Source organism: Protopterus annectens, chromosome 4.part1, assembly GCF_019279795.1.
Source record: "Protopterus annectens isolate FY-2018-M chromosome 4.part1, PAN1.0, whole genome shotgun sequence".
NCBI classification, from domain to species: domain Eukaryota; kingdom Metazoa; phylum Chordata; order Ceratodontiformes; family Protopteridae; genus Protopterus; species Protopterus annectens.
This window is the reverse complement of record NC_056734.1, coordinates 33,032,706-33,046,052: the sequence shown is the minus strand read 5'-3', so window position 1 is coordinate 33,046,052 and position 13,347 is coordinate 33,032,706.

Below are 13,347 nucleotides of genomic sequence, written 5' to 3'. Positions count from 1 at the left end.
AGACACCCCTGATGTACTGACCTCATCACTGGACCTGATATGTATGTCACATCACACATTTCAACATAGTGAGATGCCACATATGTCATACACTGGTCTAACCATTTGGTGATATAGCTGTATATGGCCACATGTGACAGTGTTGACTGAATACCACAGTGTGACTTTTTGTCAAATGCCTTCACCTGTTCAAATTCCACAAGATGATACTGTTGTCATCATGCATGTCCTCGATGACCTCTTTGAGGACATCTATCAGATGTAACGGACCTGATGTAGCAGTAACAACTCACACAGGTCTGTTTCATACACCTGGAATATTACTAGTAAACATGTAGAAGAGGTCCATGATGATATGTTAGTCTACCTCACAGCCAAGGAGAGTCAGGATCTCTCTATACATTCATGCATCAGGTGCTGTCCCCCCACAATAGCTGGATGCATGTTGACATACACCCTTCTATGGGAACATAGGCTGTGTGGAGGGTGTGTTGAGCTATGTATTCCACTGTATCAGGAATGCATATGTGCTGGGTCATTCCACAGGTTATCTGTGATGTTGTCACAGTACATTGATTCCGGGTGATAGGCCTGAAGGAAGGTAAGACAATGTATACTGCCTATTGTGATCTGGCTTAGGATTCTGACACAGACACACATGCAGGTATCATTGAAAAAACTCTCAAGTTGGGGATTAAACCTTACATCAGTTGATGGGTAAACAATTGGCTTTCTGACAGAACACATCATGTGACAGTCAGTGAATCAAACTGTACCAGTAAAGCTGTCACCATTAGCAAACCCCGAGGATATGTGTTTGGCCCTTCACTTTTTGACCTCTATTTCTCAACAGTTCAGGCTAAAGTATATCTCCTTTGGCTTACCAGGTTACTGATTCTTGCATATTGTGTGAAATCTTTGAGTACATCAATAGTGGCAACATAGTACAGAAGGAGCTAACACACACAACTAAAAGGTGACAAAGGCACATGATCTGCAATAAATGCAGAAATGTGAGTTTGTAATATTGTTTGTCTGAAAAGTGGAGTTCCATGTTAATCAAAGCATTGACAACAGTCATGCTATGAAAAAACTGAGTGATGCAAGTACTCTGAACACATTTAGATAGCAATCTAAACTTTGACTACCAAGTGTCCAAATTGCTATTGAAAGCCGTTGTTATGCACACCATAAGTCACACCATCTTATTGACATCTTAAGATTGTATGACAGCACTGTAGTCAAACTGCATTACAGCACTAATAGAGTATAATGCTCTTTTTTGCATCTACCTTATCAGAGACATGTAGCAGCTGGACAGACCTCAGGACTTTCTCAGAAAGATAACAAAGGGCCTACACACCATGCCATTATGTATGTGGATAGATTAAAAGTGATGTCACTGTAACATTTATTTTATAGGATGACATGACCTCTGCCTCGCCTCCAGGTCAGTCTCTGACCCTGCCTGGTGGGAGTACTGCATATCCAAAAATGTAATATAGCTGATTACATCAGCAGTGTCTGTTGAGGACAATATAGCAGTGTCCCACTTGCTGTGTAAAAGGCTTTCTATAATGTCAAGCAACAGCTCTCTCACACACACACACACACACACACACACACACACACACACACACACACACACACACACACACACACACACAGCTCAACCCCCCCCCCCCCACAGTTGACTGCAGGGACAATAGAACCCCTACCTACCTAAGTACACAGACTACAGAACACAGTACTTAATGCAAGTGCCATGGCACAAGTCTGTTTTATACAAGAGTGCAGGTGAACATATAGCAGATGACATCAGCAGGCCATGTGAGAGATAAGAGGTTGGGAGGCCTGCATGAAATGGATGTGTAGGCATGTGCAAATATCAAAATACTGGCAATCCATGCCATTGGAGAAGTAACTGTGGGATACACACATCCGCTATTTTGTCTAGACACACACACACACACACACACACACACACACACACACACACACACACACACACACACACACATGCACACACACTCTTGACTGCAGTAACAATAAACCCCCTACTAATCTAAGTATACAGACTACAGTCCACAGTATTTTATGCAAGGGCCACAGGTCAAGTGCGATTTGGAGTGTGTCAGACAATACTTTATAGCTGATGACTTCAGCTGTGTCTAGTGAGGAGAATATGGGAATAACAGGGATCCACAGGCTGGTGTAAAAAGGCTCCTTGTAATGTCAAGCAACAGCTCACCCCCCCACACACACACAGTTGACTGCAGTGAGAATAGAACCCATACCTACCTAAGTACACAGACTATAGAACACTGTACTTAATGCAAGTGCCATGGCACAAGTCTGTTTTATGCAAGAGTGCAGGTGAACATATGGCAGATGACATCAGCAGGCCATGTGAGAGACAAGAGGTTGGGAGGCCTGCATGAAATGGATGTGTAGGCATGTGCAAATATCAAAATACTGGCAATCCATGCCATTGGAGTAGTAATTGTGGGATACACACATCTGCTATTTTGTCTAGACACACACAAACACACACACACACACACACACACACACACACACACACACACACACACACACACACACACACACATGCACACAGTGAACTGTATTGAGAACAGAACACCTACCTTACATAAATTATAAAACACAGTACTTACAATCACCACTACACAAGTCTGATTTATACAAGAGTGCAAGTGAACTTATGATAGATGATATCAACAGGCCATATGGGGGGACAACAGGTTGGGAGGCCTGCATAGGAACATAGCTTCATAGATTCATATCAGGGTATGAGCTAAATAGCACTAGTGTGTGTAGAAGCCTAGCTATATAAAAACACAAGTATCCTTTTTGAGCATAGTGGGATGGTTATTTTTAGCAGTGCATATGTGTGAGCAGCACCAGGTGTCCCTGTCCCTGAGGAGCACAGGTGCCAGCTCAGAGACAACTGTACAATCACCCAATCAGTAGTCAAGGCTCAATTGAAAATAGTTGTTGAAGGGCACTACTTCATATGCGGTAGAAGCCAATTACAGCCTCTGAGGTGGCACCTATGTCCCTCATAGACAGGCTCAGTTGTTGCTGCTTACAAAATTGCTCTGCTAACAATAACCATCTAAATATGCTGTATAAGGGTACTTGTGTTTTTATACAGCCAGGTTTCTATTGCTTTATGTATTGTAATAACCATGTACTCCTAGAACTTACAATGCAATATGTGAGAGGTGCAAGTATACAATTAATCTAGAATAAATGATCTCTCACCTAGGTAACAATGAACCAGATATCAAATGTGTTTTCAGCACACACACATCACCTGCTTGATAAAACAAGTGCACAACACATAAACCCACATATGCAGAGGTACTCATTAGAAGCTTACTGAAAGAGCAGAGACCTCACAAATGCAAACCTTCTGCACACATGACAGTCCCAACTGAACCCATTACACATAGAAACAAACATATCAGTGTCTCACCCATTAAGCTCTTAAAGCAAAACACCTCAAAACCAATGTCTTGGTCATAGGCAAATCCATAGTGAGATACACAGACGTCCCCCTCACCAGGTTGTACAAGGAGAAAGTCACGGTCAGTTGCCTGTCAGGTGCTAGGATCCACAAAGTCATGCATGTACTCAAGTCTCTCAATAACAACCACATGTATACCTCTGTCATACTCCATGTTGGAGTAAATGATGTGAGAAATACCCCATTGGACTATATGAAGAGAAATATGACTGACCTCTCAGATTACGTATCCCAAACAGGTATGTCTGTAGGCCTAGGTAGCATTCTACCTTCACCCAGGATGATGCCTCAATACAAACAAAAGAACTATCAACTTCAACAATTGGCTTAGCTACTGGTGTCACTCCAGAGGGTTCCAGGAGTTGTCAGGCCAGGATGATATGGTCAAAAGACCACACTGCTTTGCCAGGGATGGTCTTTACCTGTCACCTCTTGCCTTCTAGTTACTGGCCAAGGTACATGCCTCCCCATAGTGACTTTTTTAGGCAAAGTCATCAAAAACAAACTTCCTGATGTAAAAATATCCTCAAAAGAAAAATGCAAAGTTATGCTGCTTAATGCTAGGAGTCTAAATCAGAAACTACACTCAACAAAGGCACTTCTTACTTGGGAGGGTGTCAATGTTTGTGCAGTCACAGAGATATGGTTTAGGGCTACAGAGAGTACTCTCACCATAAAAGGCTATAATGCCTTCCAAAAGTTCATGCTGCAAAATGAACATGAAAGAACCAAAGGAGGAGGCTCATCCCTCTTCATAAAAGACAAGTACTCCTCAAGAGTAGTTCAGCAGTACAACTCCCTAGAGTTACTACAAGTCCAAGTACTGTACAAGAAACCCTCCTCCACATCATTGTTAGTGACAGGAGCACCAACATGAACCATGAACATCACACAGTGCCTTCCTGGACCTACTTGAGTCACTCCTAATACAGTCAAATACCGTAGGCATGAGTAACTTTAACTATTGGGATAGATATATGAGCTCAAACATGCTTGTCCTAAGGTTCCTGCACTTTGTAAAAAAACAAATGCTCTAGAACACTTAGTCTGCACTCCACAAGAGGCTCAAATGTCCTTGACCTACTACTCACTGACATGGGAGATTGCTGCATCACCCCATGTGTGAGACCTTCTTGATAAGGTCTTACCATAAATCAGTCACATTCACTGTAACAATCGTATCTTGCCCCCCCCCCCAGATTCATAGGGTGGAGAGATGTACACAAATGCCCTGTATAAACACCTTTACAAGTGCACATACTTACCTGTGTCAGAACAGATCAAAACTTGCTCATGCAAAAAAAAGCTGCCCTGGTGGATATGTAACATAAATAGATTATACAACAAGAGAAAGAAATTGATGTCCAGGAATAACAGGGAATAGTCTCAGCAGAAGAACACCCTCCATAGCTTGAACAAGCAAATTAGACACCTTGTAAAGTCCTCTTAAGCTAATTTTGAAACAAAATTAGCTTCCATAGCTAAAGATAATCACAAGGCATTCTTTAGCTATGTCTGTAATGTAAAAGGGAAGACTCGGCTTTGCACCAAACTCAGAGTGAAAGTACCACTCATACTGTACCTGAGGACATAGCCAGCCTGTTAGCAGACAGGTTTGACAACAATTTCACATCCCTGTCTCCACTGATCATTCCACACAGTAATACCTGTCAACAGTTCTTTAACTATTATTTCCAAATTACCAGTCATAACCATACTCATCAATGCCAAAAACAGCCTGTATAGGACCGGATAACATCCCAGGCTGCTTACTAAACAGTGCAAAGCAGGAGATAGCAGAACCACTGGGTACTCTGTTCAACCACAGTCTAAGTACTGGCTTTGTCCAAGAAGAGGGGAAAACAGCAACTGCAATACCCTTGCACAGAGGGGGTCCCTCAACCGACTCAGGGAACTTTACACCTATAAGCCTGACCAGCCTTGTCTGTAGGGCCATTGAGAGGGTCATCTTGGACCTTATCAACAAGGACATTGGTGACCTTCAAACTCTTTACCGGACCCACTTTGACTTCATCCAGGGCAGATCATGCCTGTTAAACCTTGTGGAAATCTCTGAGAGGGTCACCAAAGCCCTGGATGAAGGCAAATCAGTACATACTGCCTATCTCAACTTGCTCATGGGCTTTGACACAATTCCCCACTGAGGCATCATTGTACAACTCACCAACCTGGGGATTAACCTATACATTATTAGATAGGTATCCAACTGGCTTACCAACAAAATGCATATAGTCATAGGTGGAGATTCCACCTCTACCAGCAGAACTGTTACCAGAGGTGTCCCATGAAGATCTGTGCTGGACCCCTTACTGTTTGAAATGTATTCCTCAGAAAATCAGACAAAGAAAGATGGCCTGTGGCTTAACTACTTTGCCAACAACTGCAAACTGGGTGCAATCATTGAATCCACAAACAATGCCAACATACTACAAATAAAAATATACATAAATGATTGTTGCTGAAGCCACAGACTTAAAGTTATCACAAAATAATGCACTATTATCCCTTTCAGCAAAGGAGAAATCCAAGCAAATTACACTATGGATAATACCTCCCTATATTCTAACCAGCATTACCTGAGCTACAAGAAATTACTCAAACGTCCTACTCTTCAATTGAGACCTGGTTAAATACTTCAGGATTGCTTCTCAGTCCTGGACAGTTATTTATTTATTTTAGGGCTGCTGTTTGATTAAAAAATGTAATCATAATCGCTCGATGAAAATTTTCAGTCTAAATTACCTACATATTAATCGACATTTTTTCCTTCAAGCATATTAGTCTAGCACTTTGATATAAACGGAAAGGGAATAGAAAACAAGACAAGACAAAAAAAAAAAAAACGACATTGATGTTGTGACTTACTTTTTTTTTTCAGCCAATTGCTTAAGCAGACCCCAGTTTATTTACATTAGTTGGTTCAAGGGATGCTCTTTTTTATTGACAATATATCCAGACACCAAAAACAAGTGTTCACAAGGGACAGTAGTAGCTGGGGGTGTTAAATATTTCCTGGCTAACTTAGCCAGGATTGGGTAATTGTCTGTGTTTGTCAAGTCTGTATCACTCAACAACTGCTTTCTCAGAGAAAGAGTGAGGCATCAGTGCTCAGCATCAGAGTCTGATGCAAGTTTGTGCATTCACATTCTCTTTGTAGCTGGTTCTTCTTCTGGTTAATGATCATGTTGATCAACTATGTTCCACAAGAATTTCTAGTTCTTGCCAAACCTTATGTCTTTTGTTCTTTCACAGACATTTAAGATTTTTGAAATGCGGGTCCAGTGCAGTCAAAATTTCTTACCATGAAAGGTTGAGGTTCGGTTTGTGTAGCTCTAGATACATCAAAAATGCTTCTTTGAAATTTATGATGTTAGCAGGGTCACTATCAGATTCTACCATTTTGACTTCAAGATGGCAGAGGGTTGGAAGCATCATTGAGCAATACTGACTCTGCCCAGTAAATCTGTAGCATAGCGAACCAGACGCAGTTTCTCACACTCAGTCTCCATTGGTAGCGTGAGCCTTGTTTGTGTCCTGGCTGCACTAGAGTTTACAGCACGGCTAATTTGCTGTTTAGAAGTCATTCAAACATCTGAACGGATGAAGTCCAATGTGTGGGAACATCATGAATTTACTTCTCCTGTAGCTGACATAGTTGCACCTGCTGCATTGTCAACTCAGCGCTGTTTGCAGAACTGTGTGTAAAGTGTCCCACAACTTTCTGGCATTTACCTAAGAGAACTTCAATTCTAGACTCTGCAACTGCTTTATTTATAGATAACTGAAAGTTGTGTGCTGCACAAGGCATATTCTGAAATAGCACTCTTCCTAGAGCAGCTGTCATATTATATTCATTATCCATGCCAAAACTAGTCACATTCTCATAAATTCCCCATAATCTTGCCATTGATGAAAAGTGCTCTGCACAGCTTTCTGAATAGTGTCATTCTTCAATTTGCTTAATGCACAGTGCAAGAAGTGAGAAGCCCAATCTTTCTCAATGAAATGATAAGTAACACCAAGGTAGCTATCATTAGACATGGACTACCAAAAGTCACTCATTAAAGCTACATATTCAGCTCCTACCATACCCTGACTTATTTTATCTCTCTCTTGTAATACAAACCATCAATCTTATTGCGAATGATGGACCTGGAAGGCAAAGTATATGACAGATTTCCAGTGGTGACAAGAATAATGTCCTGGAGAACTTCATTAGTGACAATGTTAATTGGTCGACTATTCTCAACAATCCATCTTGCAATGGTGTTAGTAATTTTATATTTCCCTTGATCCACTGATTTTGCCATCTCCTGAAGTTCAACTAATGTAGTCTGGTGCCACGCTGATTCAAATTTAATTGATGATGGGGCCAATGTTGATGACATATTGTGATAATAATAAATGCATGGTTGGTTCACAGGTAATAATTCAGTGATGAATTGTTACAATGATATTTCAACTCTTTCTTGCAATATTTGCAAATCATGGTATCACACACTTTAAAAACAAACTTTCCATTCAAAATTGTTCTTTCTAACTCACATAATACTACAATATATATATTTCACTATCACTTACATCAGTGCTATCATCCATCAGACACTCACTGAGATTCAATAAACTCCATGTAGGCTCCACACAAAGCCTAAACAGAGTTTACATGTTTGCGTGGCAGTGAGTGATAAGCAGCAGCTCACAATGCATATTAATGACATGCGGCACATCTATGCTAGGTTTCATGGATGGCAACAGTGTTGCTGGTCAGGAACCATGTAAGTGAACACAGATAGCAATTCTGTTTCAAGCAGAGTATTTGTGGTCCACGAATCTGCAAGAAATGCCACAACGATCACCAGGACTTCACAGATACCTGTCAATCTGTTAGTGCAACATATCTACACAAAGGCCAACATAATGTGGGGACATTTAACCTAAAATAGGGACATATTTGACATAGATGTTGCATAAATATCTGTCAGACTGAAATTCAAATGTACCTCTCAACCTGTTAGAGCAGGAAATCTGGACAAAACCATTAATAATGGGTGTACAAAGTCCAAAAAATTGGGATAGATTTTTAATATTGCTATTCCAAACTTAGAAAGTTGGTAGAATAATAGGTTGTACAGTAGCCTGCACTTTCTGAAGAGCATGATGTTTGAAACTTAAATGTATGTCATCAGATTCTGACTTCAATCTGCAATGACATGCCAATGACTTGCCAAAAAAAACAAAATGTTATGAGGAAAAGATCAAAAATATGAAACATAAACATGACATTCTGTACAAATCAGGACAGTTAGAGGTATAAATTCAAATGTGTGTAACATTGAGTCACAACAGTCTATAGATAATCCCAGTGGTAGGTGGAAAGCCACATATTTGATAAGGAACACACCTGGACATCCTAGAATTATCTAGACAGTTGGGAGGTATGAATGCAAAGTATATGGTCCAAACACAGTACAGGACAGTACACCTACAGCGCAGAGAATTGTGATATTACATTCCTGACACGGTGTACTGAAGCTGTGTAAATGATCTGTAAAGGGACATGGACTGCCATGTAAAATGAACACTCAGAGAAAGTGTGTTTATTGAATAGGGTTGCACATATGAACTGTAGGAATGAACACAGGGAAACAAGCCAGGTAAAACTACCAAATGCCCGGCAGATGAGGGCATGTCAGTGGAAGATGGTTGCAGCAGCAACACCAATCACATACCTATATGATATAATATGGACTGCACAGTAAAAATGCATTGTCAGTGACTGTCACACAAGGTGACATAACAATGGGGAGGATGTCTTTGTGAGATAAGCATCCTTACATGAATAGTGCAGAGGATATTTATCAGGGATCTGACATACAATTGGGGTAGGGTGCATATTGCGAAGCTGTGCAAACTGATGTGCCTGAATATGAGTGTACTCCCAGCAGAGGTCTCCAGCAAGGTAGGCACAGGTAAAGGCTCATGGAAAACATTACACGAACCAGCCACAATCATGTACAATATCAAAATAATACTAACAGTAATCCCATGCCTCTGACAAACCATATGTGATTTACAGTGATAAGAAATGAATCTGCACACACACACACACACACACACACACACACACACACACACACACACACACACACACACACACACACACACACACACACACACACACACACAATTCAACAACTATTATGATACAGCCGCACTCTATGAGGGAAACCATGCACACTGTCCTGGCACTGTAACATCTCCAGGAGGTGTTAGGAAGGACACTGCTATTCCTGTATGTTTTGTGTGCATGGCATATATCTATATATATATATATATATATATATATATATATATATATATATATATATATATGGCACAATCCACACTGTCATGAATGATATACATGCCATTAATATTGTCTAACACCTATGTATGCAGTGTGTGCATAAGCAGAACAGGTAGCACACATGCATCTGGTGTAACAACTTGATTGTTGTTCCACGCCATCAGACAGTCATGTACATTCCACAGAAAGAATACCTAGGTATGGCCAATAAACTACTGTGATAAAAGTGGTATACTTTTTTTACACATCACTGGAAGATGTGTAGATAAGTACATGAAGAAGGATGCATTGTATATGATTATTGGTGTGACAAAGGCTTGGAACAATGAAGGTATTATGGCCTCTGATATGGATGTCCTTCACATACCCAGGACTTGTGTTACATTCAAAGGAGTAGTTAGCACTGTGACCACATGCTGACAGATGTATCACTTACCATGTACTTCAGCACACAGGCCATGTACCTGTTGGTCTGATTGTAGGGTGTGATGTCCACATTATATTTGGGTGGTGTGTATGTTTCTTGAATTAACAAATATCCCCATGTGTCTTGTAAATGCAGGTGTTGTTATGGCTGTGGCAGTAGTGTTTGGTATGTGTTGCTATGATCTGTATTATACTAAAACACAGTTGGAGTCAATGATTACACACATTCTGTAGTCTTTCAGGCAGCTTTGTGGACACAGCATGTGTATGTCATCTGTGATGTCAACCACTTAACTCATTAAATCCAAGTGATACCTGAGGTGCAGCTGCAGTTAACGTCTACTCACAACTCTAGGCATCGAATATTGCTTGTTCACATCTGTATCAATAATTCCAAACCATGCTACGTACAAGATTTTATAGAATTTCTTCTTAAAGCTTACATAATGGCAAACTCAACTGCATTATTATTTGACCTCTGTCTAGTGCAGGTAAAGATATATTAACTGTTTTATGATATTAATTTATATAGATATAATTTTCACATTTTTCTAAATATCTCAGTGACCAAGTAACATTAGCCACATATGACAGCTCTCAGCTACATGAATAAAATGCTGCTGGCAGTATGTGTGTAAGGTGAGTGGCTGCTGAGATATTGTAAGCTATTTACAAACAATTACAAATGTAATACTTACTGTGTTTACTGTGACTTATAAAATGCTGTTTAATACCTATAACCTAAAGAATACTACCACTAGAGATACTCAAAAGATACTCAAAGATACTCAAAGAGATACTCAAAGAGATGCCCTAGCAGACGGTCTCAAAAAATTGCAGCTTTACTCCATTGCATATCGCCTACTCAGAGGCGATCTCTGCCTAACACACAAAGCTATGTCAAACCCAGAGCTTTTAGACATGCTCCACTTAAAGAAATCCCAATCCCTATGAGCTACATGCTCTAGGGACCTAAACCTCATCACCACAACAAACAGAACATGCTGGAGGGATAGATTCCTGTCCCAGAGACTTCCAAACTATATATATCAATCAAACAAAGCTCATTGCACTCAGAAAAAGAAAATCTTGATGATTGGATGGGAGAGGGGAAATTCACCGGGATCACTTCTGTGGCTCTGCCGACAGTGGCACAGGAAAATAATTTTTATATAGGCCCCCTAGCCCAGTACCTACACCTGAACCTATGAACCTATGAACTATAAAAAAAAAATATAGTTGAATGAAACTGCTACTTCTATACTTCTTTCATAAACACTTTGGTTTTTTATAAACATTTGTTGTTTGTGTGAAATGTGTTCCATAAACTGTTCCACCCACTGGAAGTTAAAAAGCTCAAACTTACTCCCATCCTCCTGAGTGAGTGTGAGGAACTAATTGACAAAGACCTACAGCACACACTTGATGCCTGGGACCTGGAATCAACCCTGAGATATAGGTCATGTTACACATATCAAAAGTGGGATGCCATGCATGCAATACACTGGTCTACCCATTTGGTGATATAGCTGTTTATGGCCACATGTGACAGTGTTGAGTGAATACCTCTGTGTGGATTTCTGTCAAATGCCTTGACTTGGTCAAGTTCCACAAGATGACACTGTTGTCATCATGCATGCCTTCACTGACCTCTTTGAGGACATCTACCAGATGTAACAGACATGATTTAGCATTAACAACTCACACAGGTCTGTTGCACACAGCCAGAATATGACTAGTGTACATGTAGAAGAGGTCCATGATCATCCATCATCACATGTTGGTCTACCTCATGGTTGAGGAGAGTCAGGATGTCTCTATACATGCATGCATCAGGTACTGTCCCCTCTACTCAGATGGATGCATGTTGATGTCCACCCTTGTATGGGAATATAGTCTGTGTGGAGGGTGTGTTGAAGTGCATATTCAACCATATCAGGAAGGTGTATGTGCTGAGTCATGCCATAAGTGATCTGTGATGTTGTCACAGGCCATTGCTTTCATGTGATAGTCAATTGCATACTGCCTATCATGATAACTCCTACTGTTTTGACATAATCCCCCATGCAGGCATCATTGAGAAACCCAGCTGGTGATTAACCCTTACATCAGTAGATGAGTAACCAGTTGGCTCACTGACAGAACATATACTGTGAACGTTGGTGAATCAACCTGTACCAGTAGAGCTCTCACCATTGACAAACCCCTGGGATCTCTGCTAGGCGCTTCACTGTTTGGACTCAACAGTTCAAGCTAAAGTATATGACCTTTGGCTTACAAAGTTTGCTGATTTATGCATATTAGGTGCAATCCTTGAGTCCTCCAATAATGATAACATACAGGAGGAACTAACACAGAAAAGTTAATGGGGACAAAGGCACACAATCTACAACTAAATATAGAAATTTTTTTGTTTGTTTTCCATCTGAAAAGTGTAATTCCATGTTAATCACAGCATTGACAACAGTCCTGCTATGCTGACACCCAATGATGCCAGCACTGGGAACACGTCTAGATAGCACTCTGAACTTTCACTATCAAGTATGCACGCTGGTATTGAAAGCCTATGCTGTGCACATCATACCTAACATCATCATATTCAGATTATATGACAGCACTGTAGTCAAACCTCATCAGAACAGTATTAGTCTGTAATGCTCTCTTTTGCATGTACCTCACCAGACACATAAAGCAGCTGGACAGACCACAGGACATTCTCAGCAAGATAACACAGAGTCTACAAACCAATCCATGATGCATGTGGATGGAGTTAAAGTCATGTTACTTTAATCTGTCTGGTACAGGATGAGTTGCCAGTTGCCAGTGTCTGATCCTGCCTTGGTGGGAGCACTGCATATCCAAAAAACTGATATAGCTGATGACATCAGCAGTGTCTGTTGAGGAGAATACAGTAATAACAGTGTATGATATGCTGGTATAAAGGGATATCTGTAATGTCAAGCAAGAGCTCATACACACACATACCCAGTTGACTGCAGTG